Here is a 7,623-nt window from a genome sequence, read left to right on the forward strand (position 1 = left end):
TTGTTTTGCAGGTGTTTTTGTTTTGTGGGTTAGTTGGTTGAACTTTTTTGTTTTTTGTAAAAACATACTCAAGAGTACTGGATTCCGCTGAGTTTGCAATTACAGGCAAGCACCAAAAGTTGAAGATAAAGTGTTCAAAATGTGGCAGTACAGCACTTAAGAATGGAACTTTTGACTTACCTATTTACAGTCCTAACAGACAAGTAAATACTGAGTATCTGTACCAAGTACCAAAGAATTTGAATCCTTAGCTTTTTAATAGGTCTGGCATGCATGATCCCTATACCCTACCTATGAATGCTTTCAAGTAAAGTAGCTTTATCCACAAGTATACTTTTAAAGCACACCCAATTATTTGGTGGTAATCTAAATAAAATAAGGCTGGAACCAGCATGAAACACAACTTTAAAATGTGGAATCAATGCACTTCAGCACTTTGGGATTCCCTCATCATCTTTTCTGTGTTACAAATGCTAATCCATGCTGTGCACTTCCACTAAAGCTTATCTGACAGCAGCCCAAAGCTAAACCTTTTAGGGGCTCTGGCAATTTGAACCATGACGAAATGTGTACTTTTCAGTCTGAAACTGAACTAGGAAATTTCTTGTCACAGACTGTCACAGAAGCCACATTTAAAATATGGATCAGTGTAAGACTAAACCAAATCACAGAGCATAGGTTTCTGCCTCATCATCAAATATTTGGAAGCAATCATTGACTCATTGCTTGGAGCTGAGATTATATCAATAGAATAAGTGAGAGAATAACTTACTCTTGCTATTAGCTTAAATTTTGAACACTGTATCAGAAAGAGGTTTTTCTCAGTATTAAAATGAAATTGCCCTCTTGAGGAAGATTTTTTATTTTACCATTGAAGAGTAAGTCTTTGAATGAGTTGTACACACTGACACATTTTGTTTTGTTACACATACTCTCAGTTCTTATGACTCTCAGTTTTGAAAGGAAAACTTAAGAGTCAACAAGGAAATTTGATTTAAAATAACCTTCTCTTCTTGCCTTGATTTTTGTAGTTATCTCCCCCATTCTCTCTAAAAATCTATCAAAGAGAACAGTTTTGTTGAATTTCTCCCCTTCTCACAATGTGAAGCATTTTCTAGATTTAATAGATTTGGAAGTTTCTAAAGACCTCAGAAGAATGTGGGGTTTTTGGGATTTTTTTTTGGTTTGTTGTTGTTGTTGTTACTTCATACTAGGGAATTTTTTTTTGTTTTATCAAACTGTAAAAAAAAATCCATTACCTATTTTTATGTGATCTCTGATAAGTAACATAAACACACAATAATATTTCTTTAAAGTTCTTCGATTTTGGCTTTTTATAAAGAGATTGAAATGCTTTTTATCCCTACAGCCTTTTTCTTATGGAATTATGTGAACATATTTTTGAAGAATGGTGACTTGACTCATCTATTAAAAGCACAATTTGGCATACTGTTTTATTTATATGTTCCTGTTGGCATTAATATTTTCTACCTTATATATAAATATAGCTGTGATGTGTCAGCAATTCCTATGAGATGCGGGTGTGTCTGTTAGTACCATCTGATTCTGCAACTGGCTCAGTAATAACAGAAGGTTTACATATTGTTGACATTAACACTAAATTATTTTCTTACAGAAAAGTCAGGATTCTTTTTTTTTTCCAAAGTATTTAGTAGATTAGTCTGCTTCAGCATTATTCCATTTTCATAATAGAAATAATACAACTCTAGAACTAGATATAATAGTTCTGTAAGTCAGTCTTTACTCAGACATATCCACTGAAAAACACTTTATGTCTTGGAATATGTATTTTAGTCTGTAAATAGTAAGCAAGATAAACACTACCATGTTCTATCTAGATCCACTCTGACAGTATTAATGTGGGTTTTTTTTAATTTACCTATATACTAACAATATTTTTAATACAAGATGGAAGAAGGAAGATGCAAAATACTGATTTCTAGGAATAAACTAAAGTAAGCTGTTGATACTAGAGTAGACTGTTGATACTAACAGATGCTGATCTGTTATTAAAACTAAAAATTTAAATCAATCAACTAAATAAACTAAATCAACTAAATAAAACCAAAAGCAAAATATAGATACACTTGTGTTTGAGTCCAAAGTAATCACTCTGTATCATGACAAAAGAAGATTAAATAAAGTTTTAAATTAAGATTATGTGTTGAACTGTGAACAGTAATTAAGAATATAAATAAAAACCATAGCTATTAGAGAAGAGCTTATGCATTTTTGTAGTTTTCTTAAAAGGAATAAGGGCACCACAGTTTTTTTGTTTCTTCCATTTGGGAATAAGAGAATGTTGCAAACTCACACATATTTCTTCATGATGTGTAGCTTGATTTCCCTGTTTATACAGATGATACATCCAAATATCATCGTACACAACTGCAAAGCCAAGGAAACAGGCAGTTAAAAATCAACAGCAGACTAGTCTATCAGTGAGTGTTTCAGGTGCTCTCCTTCAGTTCTTAAAATGAAAGGTCCCACACAGACACTCTTATTTTAAATTAATTTATTTCTGCAGAAGTACAAACTGAACATGTAATTTCTAACATTAAGAAACAATAAAGACCTTCTTTGAGTATTTCTATTTTCTATTAATTATATCTATTATAATAGAAGTATTTACAGAGTCTATATACATTTATTATGCTGCTGCACAGGTAACAGCATGAGATGCTCTCTGGTAACTTCCTGAAAGCAAATAAGTAATACACAAAATTAGCTACAGTGTCATACTCCTAAAGTGTACCTCAGGTAATCTTTGAGTTTGCATCATACCATCAGCTTTGTAATCCCAAAGGAGATGCCACAGACAGACTAAAACCCAGCAAAGTGCTGTGCACTACTCAGCTGCATAAGCACAGAAGGAATGCAGACCACAAGCTGGGTCTTCCCCAGTTGATAGATCTTTGATAGCTCTTGAGGTAGTTCAGGTGTTCCACTGTAAAGTGGTGAAAAATTTATGGTCAATGCAAAAATTCTGGCTATCTGACAGATACTAAATTTTTCCCTAGATAAGTCTGAAACATACTGAATATTTTAAGACTTCATTTTTCAAGGTATCTATTCCACAGAGCAAAATGAGGCATGTAAACCATGATCTTCAAGTGGAAAAGGCACACTGTTAGGGTAGTAGCACTGTTATTGAGTGGTAAAATTTCCCTTGTATTTAAGATGGGTGAAAGTTATAACACCATGAAATTATTTTGGTATTTGGTTTTTTGGATGTTTTTTTTAAAACCCCTTATATGCTGTTTAGAATAATAAAAAATGCTCAAGTGCCACTATATTAATAGTGTTACCACAAACTATATTATCATGTAAATATAAAGTGGCATATGTTCCAGAAAGAGAAAGAAAAGCTGTAAAACCTAAAACCACTAACTACTCTGTAATGAGTTTTCATGGTCCTCTCACATTTCTTTTTATGGTGTAAAATATGGATGATCATTCCAAAGTATACATGGTTATGCCAGCAGAGCCAAAAAATCTTCAGCAGAGAGTGATTTCCCCCTAATTAGTTTTCTCAGTCTAGCAGAGCAGGAAAGCAAGGGCTGGATTGTCAACAACCACATAAACAGAACTGACCAGTAATTTCTGCTCTATGCTTTTAATGGTCAAATGTTCCAACTATGCAAAATTTCACACAGGAAAAGAAAAACTTGCCAATATTTTTAAAGAATCAGTCAAAAGAAATTAAGTATTATTTTTTCTTTGGTGAGTCAGCTCATACTAAGACTCCCTAATGTCTTGGGATGAAATTTGTTATTTCTGTGTACCCTATCCACTGCAATGGCATTTTGTAAAGGCAGATTAAAGACCTATTATGTGGAACACTGTCGGAATCTGTGGGTATTGATGATTCCAAAATTGTAGAAAGTCTCTGTCTTTCTGCTCTGTAGCCAAAGAAGAAGCCATAATTCGTCTGTGCTGTTTTCAAGGTTGTTTATTCTTGCTTATCTATAACATGTTCTGCTGCCCTGCTGCAGGTCTGTCCTGCAGGGCAGCGTGCGGGGCTCTGCCCCCAGTGGGATGGTACAAACATTATATACCAGAAACTACGTGTGCTATATTTACAATAATGTGCCAATATCTATCATCTACGTTAAACAGCGTGTCCCCAGCCTAAACCAATAGAAAAATGCCAACACTACAGTGAAACATGGAGGGCATGAAGAAGGAGGAAAAGGACAAGACACACCCAATTTCCTCCATTTTGTCCCCTCTGAACCCCTAATCTAGAAACCTAAAATTTCTGCACCCGTGCCACACTTAATTATTACTCATATCAAACAGTCAGAGCTTTTTTCCATGGACAGAGATCACAGACAGTGTCTCTGGGGGCTCTGTACTGGGGGGTTCCTAACCCCCTGCCAGGGTCCCAGGCCCTCCAGGACAGCCAGAGGGAAGCCCTGGATTCCCATAGAACACAAGACTTCCTAGCAAGCTCGAGATGAGTTCTTCCAGAAAATAAAAATTAATACAGTTTTCACAGTCATCTGTTACATAGGTACTATTTTTGCTCTGTGTACTAGTAGGCACCGGAAAACAAAAAATTAATCAATTTTACTGAAGATTTCCATTGCCTATATAGTTCACTGACTATATAATGTCTGCATATTATGTTAATATGCAGATTACGGTACAATATCGGAAATATAAAGGCATATAAGCAGAGCAAACTCTTTTATTGAAACCATATGATATTAATCTCAATTCAATATTTGTATCATACTTAGGTGACTGCCAGTATACTAGCCAAGATATCCATGCATACACAGATTTAATCTGGGCTGTTAGACTGGGGGGAATTAGAAATATTTGTGGATTTTCCAAGCATAATGATTTTTTCAAACACGTTTGTTTTTTTCCCGGGAATTTGAAGTCAAAAAGCAATATTCATCCTTAAGACTAAAAGAAACTGCTGAGATCTTCATTTGCCTATTAGCCCAATCTTTTGACGGTCTCAGGGGGTAATACTCCCTTAGCAACACTTAAGGGAGATCACCAACAAAACTCTAAAAAATAAAAATGTGACTAGATTGGAAGAATTTTAATGAAAAGAATACATAGGCTGATAAAATCACAAAAGCACTAACAATTCTTATTTTTCAATTTAAAATGCTTGTCCTGAAATGATGAAATAAATATTTAATGTTTCTAACCCATAACTATTATGGAAAAATAATTTGTCAGAGGAAAGGCTACTGCCTGTGTCATATTCCAGTTATATAAACTTGACACTTGAATTCCTCAGAAAAAATATCTATGTGAGTCATCAGCTACCTTCACAGTTTGCTTTGCTGGGCTAGAAAATGTTACCTGGTCATTAACGAGGAAAAAAACAAAAAAAAAAAGAAAAAAAAAAAGAATGAAGGGGAATGAAAAGCATCTAAAGCTTGAGATTCTTTCTACTTACGTTTAGCAAAGTTAAACAAAAATTTATGCACAAACCACTCAACTCCCTACAGTCATAGAAGCAGTCAACAGAATAACTGTGAGCACCAAGACATGTCATCTGGCAATCAGGCTCAAAATAATAAAAATTCAAGACTGTTTCACACAGCAGACATGAAATTTGAAGTAAAAAAAATCATTTGTGCCAAACTTGAGACATTTGATAAACTCTTGGAAACATATCTTGCATTTGATTATCAAAGAGATAGAACTTACATTTAGATGAGGAAATCTACTGAGCTGAAAATAGGGGAGATCTGGAATATAGTGCACACTCTTCGAGAGCTGCATTTATGATTTATCTTTGTGGCCACTGGTGAAGTCATCTACCTTGAATAAATTAATCTCTGGCAAGGTGCAGTTTCGCTATTTCTATGGTTTTCCATTTAGCCACTAGGAAATAAACATTAAATTATTGCTTTTTTGGCACTATTTGTTCTGTGCTTTCAATTTGGCCAGATTTTTACTGGAATTAATGAGAAGACTATTTTTTGAAATTTTTTATTGTATATGTTTTATGTTCTTTTCAGAACTGGAATTGTTCAGTACAATAAGAACTAAATTACAAGAATCTTGTCATTGTCAAATGCAGTGGGGTTTCTGGTATTCTCTGATAGTCAGAAATTACACCACTAAGTAGATCACAAATTTAAATCTCACTTCTAGTCCTGGGAGAGGTTGCATCTATTCCTGAAAATATTAACAAAAAAACAAAAACAAAAACCCCCAAAATTATACAAATATGCACACTTTTCATAGTTTAAAAAAAAATCTATTGAAGAAACTAATTTCAAGGTAGACAATCATTACCCTCTATATGTGCAGTTAATTAAAACTGAAAATTATTATCTAAGGATTTGTATGAATGATTTTTCTAGGTCAGCATACAAAGTCTTTAACCAGGAAAGAAAATTTATAAATCACAGACACAGATCACTGTGCAATGTTTTCCTTAGATCTTGCTCTATTGAAAAAGAAAAGAAAAAAAAAAAGAAAAGAAGATGAAAGGAAAGGAGAAGGGGAAGGGGAAGGGGAAGGGGAGGGGGAAGGGGAAGGGGAAGGGGAAGGGAAAGGGAAAGGGAAAGGGAAAGGGAAAGGGAAAGGGAAAGGGAAAGGGAAAGGGAAAGGGAAAGGGAAAGGAAAAGGAAAAGGAAAAGGAAAAGGAAAAGGAAAAGGAAAAGGAAAAGGAAAAGGAAAAGGAAAAGGAAAAGGAAAAGGAAAAGGAAAAGGAAAAGGAAAAGGAAAAGGAAAAGGAAAAGGAAAAGGAAAAGGAAAAGGAAAAGGAAAAGGAAAAGGAAAAGGAAAAGGAAAGAAAAAGAAAAAGAAAAGAAAAAGAAAAGAAAAAGAAAAGAAAGAAAAGAAAAGAAACCCCCCCCTAAAACAAAGCAAAACCAAAACCCCTACAAAAAAAATTCCTAACGAACAAACAAAACAGCAAAACAACCTCAAAAACAAACCATATCAATTTTAACAAGAGTTAAGACTATTCAAGGCCTTGGTAACTAATTAACTAAGAGAAAAGATGTCACATCCTTCTTACCTAATATCCCACCTTGCACTGTATTCTGCCATTCTTGCAGTTCCCCACCACAGTCACTGTGAGTGCAGGAGCATGGTAAACCCTGACGTGCCAGAGCACCATCATCCCTTGTCACCGTATGTGATGGGTTAGGATAACAAATAATTAAAATTTTGACTGTCAGTCTCAGAATCTTTCTTCTAGGGATTCTAAAACTGAAGAATATCCTTTTTAACTAATTATAATAAACAGTTAACTGATCTTGCTTAGAAGAGAATCACAATACTCCAATTACCCCAATATAGAATTAAATGTCAGTGAAGTGTTCTCCATTGAATTAGTGCTTAAAATCTTCTATCTTGATATTTGATTTTTATCTGCTGTAATCCCACAACAAATCTGAAACATCATTTAATGTTTGCTTTAATAGTCTTCCTGAGAAACAGATTGGGGCAGGGGGAAAGGAAAAGCTTTTTTTTTTTTTTTTTTTTTGAGCTATTTAGAGCCTTGTCAGCAATTGTGAAAAAAAAACAGCGACACAAATAGAATGACTAATACTATTTGGAAGCCACATATATGAGAATAGAACAGTGTTTTTACAGCTTAGTGCCTCTGCATGG

The 7,623-nt window shown here is 34.3% G+C and overlaps 1 long non-coding RNA gene across 1 annotated transcript in view; it reads right to left on the bottom strand.

The window, feature by feature from the left end:
- LOC115491148 (uncharacterized) overlaps window positions 1-7,392 on the bottom strand; it is a 51,240-nt gene extending 43,848 nt beyond the window's left edge. The window contains exon 1 of the long non-coding RNA XR_003957109.3: window positions 7,025-7,392. This is a non-coding gene — a long non-coding RNA (uncharacterized lncRNA). The remainder of the gene's footprint in view (window positions 1-7,024) is intronic.
- Between the last annotated feature and the right edge of the window lie 231 nt (window positions 7,393-7,623).

This window comes from Taeniopygia guttata, chromosome Z (assembly GCF_048771995.1).
Source record: "Taeniopygia guttata chromosome Z, bTaeGut7.mat, whole genome shotgun sequence".
NCBI classification, from domain to species: domain Eukaryota; kingdom Metazoa; phylum Chordata; class Aves; order Passeriformes; family Estrildidae; genus Taeniopygia; species Taeniopygia guttata.